Source organism: Cervus canadensis, chromosome 24 (assembly GCF_019320065.1).
Source record: "Cervus canadensis isolate Bull #8, Minnesota chromosome 24, ASM1932006v1, whole genome shotgun sequence".
NCBI classification, from domain to species: Eukaryota; Metazoa; Chordata; class Mammalia; order Artiodactyla; family Cervidae; genus Cervus; species Cervus canadensis.
Window position 1 is genome coordinate 37054481 of NC_057409.1, and position 16075 is coordinate 37070555.

General features: G+C 35.1%; 1 long non-coding RNA gene across 2 annotated transcripts in view; it reads left to right on the plus strand.

Moving 5' to 3' along the window:
• The window catches only part of LOC122426199, a 17284-nt gene extending 3103 nt beyond the window's left edge, over positions 1-14181 (plus strand). The window contains exons 2-4 of one of the 2 annotated variants that reach the window (XR_006265128.1): positions 10941-10986; positions 11975-12171; positions 13979-14181. This is a non-coding gene — a long non-coding RNA (uncharacterized LOC122426199). Of the gene's footprint in view, positions 1-10940; positions 10987-11974; positions 12816-13978 lie in introns of those variants that run through there. The other variant, XR_006265127.1, reaches the window with a different exon arrangement.
• Positions 14182-16075: the final 1894 nt, after the last annotated feature.

Genomic DNA, 16075 nt, shown 5'->3' on the forward strand with positions numbered 1-16075 from the left:
ATCTTAATTTATTGACTTCTAATTTATTTGCACTGTAGTCAGAGAGTGTATTCTGAAGGATATTCTTCAGCCTGGCTGTCCCCAACATAAGGTTGTAAGGCATTTTTCCATGTTAATTTCCAGAAGCCTTTTGATTAGTTTTCGTATGTAGATGTGGGCTTCCCTGATGGCTCAGATTGTAAAAGAATCTGCCTACAATGCCAGAGACCTGAGTTCCATCCCTGGGTTGGGAAGATCCCCTGGAGAAGGGCATGGCAACCTACTCCAGTATTCTTGCCTGGAGAATCCCAGGGACAGAGGAGCTACAGTCCATGGAGTCAGGAAGAACTGGAAACAACTGAGTGACTAACACATTCACTTTCTGTATGTAGATGTACCGTATAGCTGAAATTAATGTTGATGGTATGATATAAAAGTCTTTCTTTTAAACCATGAATTTCCAATTCACTCAGTACCATTTAATGAAAACACTCTCCCTTTTTGAATGATCTGAGTTATATTCATTGGAAGGACTGATGCTGAAGCTGAAACTCCAATACTTTGGCCACCTGATTTGAAGAATTGACTCATTTGAAAAGACCCTGATGCTAGGAAAGATTGAAGGCCGGAGGAGAAGGGGGCGACAGAGGATGAGATGGTTGGATGGCATCACTGACTCAAAGGACATGAGTTTGGGTAAACTCCGGGAGTTGGTGATGGACAGGGAGGCCTGACATGCTGCAGTCCATGGGGTCGCAAAGAGTAGGACACAACTGAGCAACTGAACTGAACTGAGTTTCACTTTATTATAATCCAAGGATCTAGTATTTGTTTCTGTATTCTCTGTTTTATTGTGTTGATCTATTTAACTGTTCTTGTGAGAAGAACACAGTATGATAATTACCATAGCTTTATGTTAAGTTTTGATAATTTATAGAGTACACTCTCAAAATGATTCTTTAAAATTGTATTTTTTACTCTTGAACTTATACATATTCATATACAATTTAGAATTAGTATCATAAATTATATATTTAATTGAAAGTATAGAACACTAGGAAAAATAAGCAACTTAAACTAGGCCTTATTTGATACATTTCAATAATTTTTTATAGTTTTATGTGAAGAGTTATTGTATATCTTGCACAGGATAATTTGTATGTATTAATGTTTTCCTCTCATAAATAGCATCATTTAAAAAATAGTTTTCTAATATTTTCTTGCTGATATATAAAAATATAATTAATTTTTATATAGCCTTGTACCCAGTGAAATGAATAATATAAAAAAATTAAAATTTTAATTCTAATTATTTCCCTTGGATTCTTTTAGAATTTGGTATTCACAATCATTTTATCTGTTTTAATGTCTGTTTCCCATCTTTATAAATTTTACGTCTTTTGTTCAGTTTTGTTACTGGTTAGGACCTCTAGAAAACTGTTGGATATGTTGTGATATTATACAACTGTGTCTATTCCCTTATCCCAGGGAGAATACTTTCAATATTTTACTGTTAAGTATGATGTTTATATAAATGTGTTTTTTATAGACATGCTCCATCAGATTAAAAAAACTACTTATTATTTTGCAAATAATATTAAAAGTTATGAATGGGTATGAAAATCTATCAAAGCTTTTTATATCTTTGTATTAATTTTCTTTTGCTGCCATAACAAAGTGCCACAAACTTAGTAGCTTAAGAAAAATACAGTATTTTACACTTTTTACATCAGAAGCCTGGCATGAGTCAGGATTAAAATCAGAGTGTCCACAGACCTGCCGTCATTACTAGAGGTTGTAGAGGAGAACCAGTTTTCTTGCTCATTTTAGATAGTGGCAGCACTCAGTTCCTTGTGGTTAAATAACCAAGGTCCCCTTATATATATATTTTTTACTGGTTGTGAGCTGAGGAGTATTTCCAGCTTCTAGATGCTGTTGTGTTTTTTGGCCTCCTTCCTCAATCTTTAAAGCCCATATGGGTGGAGGCAGGTGGAGGTCAGGGTTCAGTCTTTCTCTGATTGTATCTCGTGGACCACAGCTGGGAGAGGTTTTCACTTTTAAGGACTCATGTTACTAGAATGCACCCACATGGTATGTCAGTTTAATCTGTCCATCTCAAGGTCCTTAACCTAATCACATCTGCAAATTTTTCTTGCCATGTAAAGTAACATATTCATAGGTTTTGAAGACTGAGCATGTACATCCTCAGAGGAAAGTAAAAGTGAAAATATTAGTCGCCCAGTAGTGTTTGACTCTTTACAACCCCATGGACCCCATACCCTATCAGGCTCCTCTTTCCATGGAATTCTGGAATGGATAGCCATTCCCTTCTCCAAGGGATCTTCTTAACCCAGGGATCAAACCCCGCTCTCTTGCATTGCAGGCAGATTCTTTACCATCTGAGTTACAAGGAAAACCCATAAATATGTAAAATAAGATATAAATATGTGTAATATGTATATATAATATATAATTTGTATATTATATATATGTTCAGTTCAGTTCAGTCAATCAGTCATGTCCTACTCTTTGCGACCCCATGGACTGCAGCACAATAGGCTTCCCTGTCCATCACCAACTCCAGGAGCTTACTCAAATTCATGTCCATTGAATCAGTGATGCCATCCAACCATCTCATCATCTGTTGTTGCCTTCTCCTGCCTTCAGTCTTTTCCAATGAGTAGGTTCTTCACATCAGGTGGCCAAAGTATTGAAGCTTCAGCTTTAGCATCAGTCCTTCCAATGAATAGTCAGGACTGATTTCCTCTAACATTGATTGGTTTGATCTCGTTGCAGTCCAAGGGACTCTCAAGAGTCTTCTCCAACACCACAGTTCAAAAGCATCAATTCTTCGGTGCTCAGCTTTCTTTATAGTGCAACTCTCACATCCATACATGACTACTCGAAAAACCATAGCCTTGACTAGATGGACCTTTGTCGGCAAGGTAATGTCTCTGCTTTTTAATATACTGGCTAGGTTGGTCATAGCTTTTCTTCCATGGAGCAAGCATCTTTCAATTTCATGGCTGCAGTCACCATCTGCAGTGATTTTGGAGCCCAAGAAAATAAAGTCTCTCACTGTTTCCACTGTTTCCCCATCTGTTTGCCATGAAGTGATGGGACCGGATGTCATGTAAATAACATATTCATAGATTTTGAAGATGGGGTGTGAACATCATCAGGAGAGGGGAACATTATTCTATCTGTCACAGCATCTACTGAGATAATCCTCTAATTTTTCTTTTTTTATGATGCTAATATGGTCAGGAGATTTGTTTATTTTTGATTATTATACCAATCCTGAATTCCCAAAATAAATTCAACTGGGTTATGATGTTATCATCTTTGTTCTATGTTGTTGGACTTGGATTGTTAATACTTTATATTCATTGTTTCATATTCATTGTCCAACATCTATGTTTATGAGACATTTGACCCTATAAAATAATTTTGGAAATTTTCCTTCTTTTAATCTTTGGTTGAAAATTTTGCATACCAAACCTGTTTGTTTAGGTTTGGTATTCTTTATCAAAAATGATTAGGAGAGTATTCTAGGATGGCACCTTGGCCTAATGTTTTCTTTGTGGCAAGTTGTTCAATTATAAATTAAATTTATTTATTAAATGTATTTAGATTTTTATTTCTACTTAGATATGTTTTTAATATGTTGTGTTTTCCCAGATTGTTGTCTTGCTCTTCTCAATTTGCAGATTTATTGGTATTGTTTATGGTATCTTAATTATTTTACATGTAATTTTCATTTATAATATTGGTAATTTGTACCTTTTTTGCTCTCCTGTCTCAAGTTGAAAGTGAAAGTGAAAGTTGCTCAGTCATGTCCAACTCTTTGCAACCCCATGGACTATACAGTTCATGGGATTCTCCAGGCCAGAATACCAGAGTGGGTAGCCGTTTCCCTTCTCCAGGGGATCTTTCCAACCCAGGGATCAAACCCAGGTCTCCTGCATTGCGGGCGGATTCTTTACCAGCTGAGCCGCCAAGGAAGCCCTCCTGTCCTAAGTGTTGTGCAAATGCTTGGGATCTTAGATGGTGCCAAAGGAGAGTGAGGATCATAGTTCTAGTCACGGATCATTAGATCTTACTGGATGACATGGAGAAGGCCATTAGCCAGCTAGTTTGGTCCTTTTAGACTCTGCTTCTCCACCACTTCTAGTCCATGGTTGGTGTTCACGAATCTCTAAGAGAACTAGGGGCAAACCATCCAGCCTGTCCGGCTGCACTGTACAGAAACCCCCTTGTCTTGCCAGATTCTGTATCTCAGTGAACCTTCTAAATCCTGACCTTTTTCCAGTATCAAGAAAACTTTTCCTCTTTCCCTGTGTTGCCCTAAAAGGCACTCCAGCTATCCCATCTGCTTCCAGGCCTCATGGCCATACCTCTTCAGTGAGTATAGGCATTGGCAAGAGTCAGGAAGAGCTGTAGAATTCATATGGCTTTCACCCTTGTACCCTGTGTGATATTAAGGGCTTGGCTGCCTTCTTGCAACTCCTGAGGTGTGCACAGAGCAAAATGCAAACCCAGATGATTCTGTTACAGGCTTCAGCAGGGCAGAGTTTTGGTGAATATACTCCAGGTCATGTGTGTCCTTTTATCTAGGTAAACAGAGAACACCACATTATCTTCTTAATTTCTTGACTGTACATAGGCTAAAGAACAGTTTTTCCCTTTTCATCCAGCTGCTATAATCTTAGTATTAAAGAAAAGGGAAAAGAGTTGTTTATTAACTCTAAAAAGCAATAATAGTGATAGTTTGTAATTTATACTTGATGATAAATACCTCCCATAACATTGTTCTCTGTATCTATTAATTTGCTTCATTTTTGTTGTATTCACTAGTTCCTTTTGTTTTTTAGATTCCACATATAAGTGATATCATACAGTATTTGTCTTTCTCTGTCTGGCTTATTTCACTTTAGCAGGGTACCCTCTAAGTCCATCCATGTTTTTGCAAATGGCATTGTTTCACTTTTGATGACGTGAGTAGTTCTATTGTATGTATAAACCACATCTTTATCTCTTCACTGTTGATAGACATTTAGCTTGGTTATATACCAAGGAGCTAGGCTCTATCATTTCTAAAGTCACTTTGAAAAGCCAACCTTTGTCTTTGTTGAAATAGAAAATAATTCTTTGCTATCATACTGATTTTTTTAATCATTTTTCTTATTTACTTTGTACTATTTTCCTTGAGTTTTATATGGCATTCTCCTCCTATCTTCCTTCTATAGAAGGTGAGTCTTTTCTAATATATGCATTTAAGACAATAACTTTCTCTATAACTATGGCTTTATCTCCATCTCACAAATATGCCATTTTAATTATCATTTGGTCTTAATTTTTTTTCCATTGTGATTTCCTTCTTGATCCATAGGTTATTTAGTAGAATATATTTCCTTTCTAAACATTTTAGTTTTTCTACATTATAGTTTTGTTATTATTCTGGCTTTAAAAAATTTTCTCTACTCTGGTCTGAGGTAAACTCATTTTGCCAAATATCCCATTTACACTTAAAAATAATGTGTAGCCTTCAGTTTTTTGAGTCATGTTCTATATCTATATGTACTAGATCAACTTTCAATTTGTATTTTTAAATTTTTATTTCCTACTGATTTTTTGTTAGCCTATTTGATTAATTTCTGAAGGCTATGAGTTGAAGTCTCCTACTGTGATTATCTAATTTTTCTTTTAATTCTATCAATTTTTGCTTTACATATTTGAGGTTATACTAAACACATTCAAAATGATCATACATCCTTGGTTGATTTGGCTATTTTATAATTACAAAATATTTGTCTTTTTTGTGGTGATGTCTTAAAACCTCCTTTGTCTTATGTTAGAGTACCTTTATCGACTTTCTTTTCCCTGGTGTTCACATGATGTATCCATTTTCCTTTATCTTTGCTTTTGGTCCCTTTTATTTTCTTTTAAGTCATAAGCAATTTATGCAACATTGAATTGAGTTTTGTTCTTTTTCCAGTCTGGCAATTTTGATCTGTTTTGTCTGTTTCCATTTACTGTAATTCATTTACCTTGAGGTTTTAATCTACCATCTTATTGTTTTATATTTGTCCAAGTGCTTTATGGTTCTTTTCTTTCTCTCCTTTATCTGGATTAATCAACTATTTTTTAATTTCAAATTATCTCCATTAGATAGCTAGTTGTACATTCTTTTATTGGCCTGTTTATGATTATGCTAGTGATTACAACCTGCATACATCCTCTTACCACTTCCTAGAAATGCAAGAAACTTAAACCACATTAATTTCACTTATATCCCCTCCTGACTCATGTACAATTGTCATATATTTTATTTCTCTGAAAATTTTAAACTCTAAAACACCTTATTATTGTTGTTGGTTTCTATCATCAATATTCATTTGGAGCTACTTTCACACATTTCTTTATAAATGGCAGAAAGTAGTAAACATGATTTCCAGAACCCTATCTGCAAGAGGATGGGGGCATGTATAGGTTTTGGCATTCTAGCATCTGCAGTGTATGACCATAGAATGAGGCTGAAATAAATGCTGTGCAAATTTATTATATCCAAATTGATTAAATTCTAATATGTAAGCAAGTTGTTCTCCAAAGATGAGTCATTATGATTTAGTTCTTCTCAATGCTCTGTACAACTCAGCATTTCAAAAGAGGCCATTTGATAATACACATTGCTACAGAGTATAATTGTCTTGTGCAAAATAGCACTTTTTTCCTATTCTACCTGAATGATACTCTCTCACTGATCAAAGATATTTTGGCTACACCTCCAGCTTTGCAGGGCAATGTCCTAGTCAACATAAAATGACAATATTTATTCTTGTGAGGTGACAACGCTATAAGGATGTATATGATGAATATTATAGCACAAGATACCATATACTCTAGCTGCCAAGAGAAGCCAGGTGGCCCTTCCGTGTCTTGTCAGGTGCTTAGAAACCAACTAATAAAACTGATCAGCAGTACCTCGGAGCTGTTCTTACCTTCGGAAAGGAAGTCATAATCTGAGTACAGTTGTGCTAAAAAAGGCACAGAGTTGAACTGCTTCTGACACATGAGTCGGTTTACCCCAAGGCCAATGGGGATAATTCAGAGGCTTTGTATTTTTCCATCAACAAACAACAGTACTTTGATGCTGTACTTTAAGCGGGCCTCGGTTATGATGATTGCTATTGAGTATGCTCAGACCTTGGACAATGTGATATTTCAACCAGCCTCCAATTCTTCAGAAAAAAGACTCCAGCACTGCCTATCCGTATTTTATGCCTATTTTGCTTATACAAAAGTACTATGGACAGTACTTGAGAGTACAAGAAATGATAAATAAAAATACTGTTTTTCTGACACATTATAGATCATTTATACTGTCTTCCTGGCTTCTCAGGCTTCCCTGGTGGCTCTGATAGTAAAGAATTTGCCTGCAGTACAGAAGACCCTGGTTAGATCCCTGGGTCAGGAAGATCCCCTGGAGAAGGAAGTGGCAACTCACTCCAGTATTCCTGCTTGGAGAATTCCATGCACAAAGGAGCCTGATGGGCTACAGTTCATGGGATCACAAAGGGTCAGACACAATTGAGTGACTAACACTTGCACTTTCACCCTGGCTTCTAAGGTTCTCATCCTTGCAAGTCCACCTAACCATATACACACACTCCTCACTCAAAACACCAACACATGTTTAAATGATGACCTCATACTGAAAGTAGCCAATATAATTAAGGAAAGCATTTCCAATTAGAGTGTCATTTTTCAAAAATTATTGTACTCGACAAGGTCACAAGACAAGGTCTTCATATGTCTAGAGGCCAAGTAATTTTGCAGTGACTGTTGTGACACTTTGAATAAGTCTTTGTATTTTTAATTAATAGGATTGAAAATGCAGAGATAAATGTAGTTTGACATGAATTGACGGGTACCAGAAGCTGCCTAGTCACATGCAGTGCCCCCATCAGTCTATTGCCATTGTATTGTGAAATTAGTAGGGGAAAGAGAAAAGAACAAATAGTTAACTAAGCTATCACCTAAAATATATTGCACATTTAAAGATATTCCTCAAATTAAAGCATAAGGTATAACACAAGACTAGTCTCATGAATAGTGAATCAAAGTATTTGAATGTCGTTTGTTTTATTTTAGCTCTTTTCATATGAAGAATCCAGAACACCTGGCAACTTATCTCAAGGAATTCATTTTTATTTTAAATCAAATAGAATATATTCATATTTTACCATGGAGTAGTTTTTATTATTTAGATTAAACTAAAATCCAGGCCTACGTTTGAAATCTTGACCAAGCTGCATTTTAAAACTTATATGGTTTATATCACTATTTATTAAACAGTTCCTTAAACTTTATCCTTAAAGAAAAGTTTTTATAAAAATTCAGAATAGTATTACTGATATTGCTCCAAACTGAGCTAATGAAATAGGTGAGTGATGCATTTTAATGCTCAGTTTCTTTGAAATGTGCTTTTTGAGATGAAGCTGATTGATTCCACCAGTGAGGAAAATCTGAAAATGGTATGTGGGAAAGAAATGTGAACGTTTGCAATTGTCAAGAATAAATTGGATATTATATGCAATAAATTTCTTTCCCTTTAAGCACAGTGGTATCTTTACTAAGTATAAATTTCTCTCTCTCTCTCTCTCTTTTTTTTTGGATCAATTGAATTTCCATGTATTTCTTTAAAATCTGTTGGGTTTTTTTGTTTTTTGTATTTTTTTTTTTTTTTTACAATTCTTTCTGAGAAGTACCGGATGCTCTATTGGAGCACACACTCTGTAAGGCCTTACAGAAAAATGCAGACAAACATTTTGGCCAACCCAGTGTGTAAGCATGTACACCTTCTACATTTACCGAGTAAGAGAGTCAAGTAAATCAAAGAGCAGTTCTTTCTTATGTTGACAGGAGTTAGTGAGAAATTAGTTGTGTGTAGATGATACCATTAATGATATTCTCAAGTAGTTTCACCATTAAAAAAAAAATGTGCTCCGTTAAAAATTAAGTTTTATCAACCAAAGTTATAAAAATCTGAGAAAATATAAACAATGTTAAATAGCTTACATATATATATATATATATATATATACACACATATATAAAATTCTAACTGTTCCCCCGATTTCTTATTCTAAAAGTACTCCCACTTTATCATTGTGAGTAGTTAGTATGAATGCTTTGTTCAGTGGAATTCATAATCAAGTAGTATATAGAAGGCATTGGGCTTGGTGCCATGTAATAGGTAGAGATAAACCAAATAGCTCGGTTTTTAATAGAAAAATGCATTTCTTTGTACTGTGCTTTGCTCATATCTTCTCCTATCTATAGTGACAGTAATGTTAGTGATTGCATGTTTTATAAATACAGTATCAGCAGTCACCTGGTGGCTGACAATGCAGAATGTATTAAATGATAGGTATGAATAAATTAATTCTACAAATCTAGTATTGCAAATCAGAAAATTATTCAGGACTTCAAGTAATTCTGTTATGGGCGAGTTAGCACAAAGGTTGTTTTTCTGATTATTGATGCTCAGTGACACCAGCAAAGTCGCTGTGTATTCTCTGTTAGATAATTATCCTCCAGTGCCCTTTACTGAAAATGCATTTATTGCTCTCTGGTATTTCTTCCTTTATACAGACAATTCTCCAACCTTGGCATTCTTAAATCTATTGCTATTTTTTCCCAAACATTTCTTTGTTACCAGGCATTCAAAAACCAAATGTTCTAGTATGTCTTATTTCCCCATATGCTGCTTTAGAATATGATTGTCTTTATATCTCTCTCAAAATCATTTATTTTCTCTGTGATGAATATTTCTCTTAGGTAGGTCATCCACAGCACGATTTGGTGTTTCCTTGGCAACCACACGGTCTTAACATTTCTCAGTATCCTATTTTTACTCCCACTCATCACATTTCACTTTTTCTTTCTAATCATTAATCCTTGAAATGTCTTCACCTAGTCCTTATCATTGATTTTATATCCTCCATTTTAATCATCCATGTTCTCATGCCTATTCTATATCTCAGTCTTTTAATGGCATTAATTAATTAATTTTTAAAATGAAACAGAGATCAGTTCCATTTGAGCTATAGGTAGGTAAATCTCTCCTACAATTTATTGGCTGAGTTATTAAGCTTTACAATTTACAGTTGAACTGGAAGTTTGCTAAATGAGAGTGATGCCTGATATTCCTGTATCAAGATTATATATAATATATTTTGATCCCAGATACAAATCTGACATTTAAACAGGCAGCCATTTATAAGTCTGCTCCACCTTGGAAATGAGCTCCTGTCTCTAACCAAAAGTTAGATAGTAGAGTGTTTTCAGTTGTTGTTCAGTCGCTAACTCATGTCCAATCTTTGCAATCCCATGAACTGCAGCATACCAGGCGTTCCTGTCCCTCACTATCTCCCAGAATTTGCTAAAACTCATGTATTTGGAGTCAGTGATGCCATCCAACCATCTCATCCTCTGTCGCCCTCTTCTCCACTTGCCTTCCATCTTTCCCAGCATCAGGATCTTTTCCAATGAGTCAGCACTTCGCATCAGGTGGCCAAAGTATTGGAGCTTCAGCATCAGTCCTTCCAATGAATACTCAGGGTTAATTTCCTTTAGGATTGACTGGTTTGATCCCCTTGCCCTCCAAGGGACTCTCAAGAGTCTTCTCCAGCACAATTTGAAAACATCAATTCTTCAGCACTCAGCCTTCTTTATGGTCTAACTCTTACATCCGTACATGACTACTGGAAAAACCATAGTTTTAACTATATGCATCTTTGTTGGCAAAGTGATGTCTCTGCTTTTTAATATGTTGTCTAGGTTTGTTATAGCTTGTATTCCAAGGAGCAAGTGTTTTTTAATTTCATGTTTTAGTAATAGGCTTTGAAATCACAGAAAAATTGCTAAGTTTGAATCTGGGTTCTGCCTTTTAACAGGTGTGTAATGTTGGACAAGATACACAAACTCTCTTATCTAAAGTAGGTAAGTAGTATTCTCATCAAATTGTTGGAAGGATTTATTGAAATTTTATATACAGCAAGTAGCTAAGAGCTTAATAGGAAGTAACTATTCATGAATAAGGCCTCCTACCTTCATGGGATTATTTGAGGCCTCTATTTTGAGAATGTTTAGCCTACATCCACTTACAATTGATTTTCTAATTCCATCTTAGAGACAAAAACCTAGGTAGTATTTTTACGTATTTTCTTACCCCCCATGCACTGGTTCAGTGAACCCTAAAATTTTTGTTTTTCATTACTGTTTCTATAGCTCTAGAAACTAGTTTTACTAAGTGTTAATATTTCAATATCTAGAGAGAGAAACATATCCAGTATCTGAAATTAAGAATATAGAAATACATCTTTTGTTGTAGTTGTTTTCATTAGTTTGTTTTTAGTTTCTCTTGTGTTGAAAATTTTGAAACTTCCATACAAATCTAGAACAAAGGGAATCAATCATGCATTATGTTGCAAGCTTTGCATAGGTGATTTCATGTACTGTTCTGCTTTCTTTAAATAAGAGTTTTCTATAGTTGTAATTCTTAACTTCAAGAGGCCTTGGAGTTTCCCATGGCAACATTACTTCACAGTTGTGGAGTAGACACATTGTAACATGGAGGAGTGTGTGTAAATAGAGAGGACATATGCCCAATCCCATGACTCTTGCCTGGCTACTGACTTTCCACAGTTCTTCACTAAGCCTCCAGCCCATCTCTTCTCTTGCTGAGTTACACATAGCTGAAATCCTATTAGATTTCATTTTATTTTGGATTTATATTATTTTTTTCAAAAGCTGATTGATCCATTGTTTTGAATTTATCAGCCCTCTAAATGAACGTATCCTAATCTGTGTTATTTTTTCTTCCATTTACAAATGAAAATATTTGTGCTCTGTGTGTAGACTTAACAGGATTTCAGCATTCCTTTGGTACTGACATGTTTTATATTTTGATTTTCTTCTCTCTTCATAGGATAATGCCTGTCAATGTTCTCCTGAAAGAACTGGTGCCAGGATTAATTATTTCAGGCTGCTATCCCAAGGCTGGAATGTTCTGAAATGCTTAGCCTTTCACCTATTATGGATGGCTTTTGTAAATTTTATCCCAGTCACCTACATGCAGTCTACATTGTTTCTTTTGATTGAACTTAGCTCAGCTAAGGGCATAAGGTCATGAATCTATTTTTTTTTCCCTTATTCCTATCTTCAGTGTGTAGTTAAAGTTTTATCATGCATGTATTAATATATTTCTACAACTGAGGTATCTTCTTTGTCCCAAATATAAGTGACTAAAAAGCTCTCCAACTGGGTATGCCTTTTGACCAGCAATTCCACCTACACCAGGAGTACATAAAAAATAAAAATTCTATTTTGTGATAAGATTGTTGATTGTAGCTTTGGTAATAATGACAAACTTTGGAAGCAGTGTTGGAGGTGAATTGGTAAAATAAATTTGAGTATAGTATTATAATGAGATAAATATGCAGTCATTAAAATGATAAAAATAATTTGATAAGCATTAGTATGTGCTAGGCACTATGCTAAGTTCTTTACATGTAATCTCATTACTTTGTACATCAGTGCTATGAGAGAGATATTACTTTTATCATCCCATTATTTGTATAAGGCAATTAAATCTTTGAGGAGTTGAGTAAGCAAAAGCACACAAATAGTAAGTAGCAGAATTTAATTCCAGAATTTCTGACTTCAGAGTTCAGGGTCTTGGCCCATAGTCTGTCTTGAATTTGTAATGGAGAGGAAAATATTCATGATATATAAGATTAATTACATGCAATAAAAAGCAATAAAATGGGTATTTATTTTTAATTATTTATATTTTCTGTTCCCACATATTATATAAATTACTGTATAATAAAATAATGCATGCTGAAATAAAAATACGAGAAAGTACAAAAAGATATTAGTTAATAGAAATTGATATGTAAAAAACTTCCCTTGTGGCTCAGCTGGTAAAGAATCCGCCTGCAATGCAGGAGACCTGGGTTTGATCCCTGGGTTGGGAAGATCCCCTGGAGAAGGAAAAGGCTACCTACTAAATGTAAAATACTTCTCCTAATGATTTTTCTTTAAAGTCATGATGTTTTAAAATTCTTTTCAAAACAGATATTCTTTGTAATGTGGTCAAAGGGCTCAGTGCCATGAATGTAGTTTTCCACTCCATTTCTGTTCAATACTATAAATATTTATCACTCTTATTGACTATGTCCCCCATTTCCTAACAACCAATTAGACACCTCTTTGGAGGTACATCAAGTACACTTTCTGCTTTAAAGCAAACAAAGTAAAATGCATCCTCCAGTGTTATTTTCTCTTGACCATAATTGGATTCAATCACCACTCTTTCTTTACAAAATTCTCTCTAATTATCCTTCAAGTACATTTTATAGGTACACTCTGACCAATTTTTAAGGGTCAGTGATATTTTTATTGGGCTTCCCTGGTGGCTCAGCTGGTAAAGAATCTGCTTGCAACGTGGGAGACCTGGGTTTAATCCCTGGGTTGGGAAGATCCCCTGGAGAAGGGCATGGCTACCCACTCCAGTATTCTGGCCTGAAGAATTCCATGAACTATTATATAGTCCATGGGGTCGCAAAGAGTCGGACATGACTAAACAAATATGTACTGTTTAACTGAGATCTTTTCTTATAAGTGAATAGAAATAAGCTAGATTTGTATTATAACTCTTCCTTCAGTGTGGTTAAATGTTTTAGTCATTCAAATAACTTTAGGGGTCCTTCTTTCCCTTAGTTCTTGTCCCCTAGTGTTTCTGTCTGTCGCTCTCCCTTCTCTCTCTTTCCATGTATAAATATCTGTATATACTCTAAAATCTATATCCAGAAAAATTAACAAACTGATCTTTTCCACGAACGATGGGTGGGGAAATTAATGAATCAGCATCCTATTAACATATCTCCTGCTGAAGACAGTCTTAAATTAACCCACAGCTCTCTTGTAGGTGGGAGGAAAACTTAGGCTGTCGTGAGAGTTCACGCAAGAGATGATGACGAATAGGTCCCTTGTGATACTGGAGAAAACGGAGACAAATGCGTGGATTCCAGTGTGGCTGGAGGCCAGCTCCTGATGTTTATAATGTATAAGTGTTAAATGAATAAATGAATGTACAAATTACTAAAATAAAATCTTTGCTCCTCCAATAGAACATAACCTAATTGTGGTGACAAATGTGTGGTGACACACATACGCAATTATAATCAGAATTATTTTTTAAAAATCATTTTTGTTGGGTGATTCTTGAATAGATTAAGCAAAAGATTGCAGTCAATCTATTAATCTCCATGTTCTTTTGGAAATATTAAATAACTTTTTTAATGTTAAAGAAAACTAAGATTAATTTGAAGAGTCTACAAAAGAGTTGAAATAAATAAGATCTGAGAGTGAAATGGATAATAAGCACATCTTAACAATACTGCAATATAGCCTGTATATATTTTAGCTTCAGTTGTTTTACTATTGCAAAGTCTTTTAAAAAATAGCAATGGATCAAATTACCATGAGAAGAAAAAGTAAAAGTTAACAAAATAAAAGAGTATATAGGATTATGTTCTCTAGACTTACAAAAACAATAACTTTTATTTTACCATTACTGTATGTCAGAGTGTCAGCAAAACAGAATACATGACATCATGTAGTAATGATATTAAATAAATAAATAATAACAAATTATTTAATAAACACTGACTACATATTTGAACTATGTTAAATGTAACTTAATGTATGTATTATTTTAAATTCTAAGCAAAAATGTTTCTTTAACAAATGCTAATCTAATTTTTAACAGTGAATTTGTCCAAGTACATATTGAAACATATTGATAAGGTGTTTCATTCCAGATTAATAGTTTTTGAATCATCAGGCAAACATACATGTATGATTCAAACTCCAGTCATTTTGTAACATTAATGTATTTACATTTCTTTACAAGTGCTAGTAAAGATGCTGAGGCAGAAATTTCAAAGTAATTATGAGGTCTAAGTAGAAGAGTACTTTGCTTCTTGTTCTGCCACAGATATTAAGTACTTGCATAATAATATATGGAGAAAATGAGTGATGAGACTTAAGGAATGATCTATTCTGGTCATGAGCAAAATGATGGAGTGGAGGGAGAGTAACTTACTAATGTAAGAATAGTCACTGTTTATCTATAAGATTCTGACTGCCTTGCAAGTGAAACGCCTAAGAACGAATACCATTGCAGTAGTCCTCCCTTACCCATGGTTTTGCTTTCCATGATTTCAGTTACTCATGGTCAACCATAATCTGAAAACATTAAATGGAAAATTCATTATATACAATTCATAATTCTTAAATTGTGCAACATTGTGGGTAGCTTGATGAAAGTGTCGGTACAGGATGTGAATCATCTCTTGGTCCAAAGTCAGTCAGTCAGTTCAGTCGCTCAGTTGTGTCCAGCTCTTTGTGACCCCATGGACTGCAGCATGCCAGGCCTCCCTGTCCATCAACAGCCCCCAGAGTTTACTCAAACTCATGCCTATTGAATCGGTGATGCCATCCAACCATCTCATCCTCTGTCATCCCCTTCTCCTCCCGCCTTCAATCTTTCCCCAAATCAGGGTCTTTTCAAATGAGTCAGCTCTTCACATCAAGTGGCCAAAGTATTGGAGTTTCAGCTTCAACATCAGCCCTTCCAATGAATATTCAGGACTGATTTCCAAGGTAGCCCACCATTAGTCACTTAGCAGACCTCTCATCTGTCTGCTGTCGTATTTGTGTTCAGTTAATGTTTATTTTACCTACACCAGATGGTCAACACCGAAATCAGATTGATTATATTCTTTGCAGCCAAAGATGGAGAAGCTCTATACAGTCAGCAAAAACAAGACTGGGAGCTGACTGTGGCTCAGATCATGAACTCCTTATTGCCAAATTCAGACTTAAACTGAAGAGAGTAGGGACAACCACTAGACCATTCAGGTATGACCTAAATCAAATCCCTTATGAATATACAGTGGAAGTGAGAAATAGATTTAAGGGACTAGATCTGATAGAAAGCCTGATGAACTGTGGGCGGAGG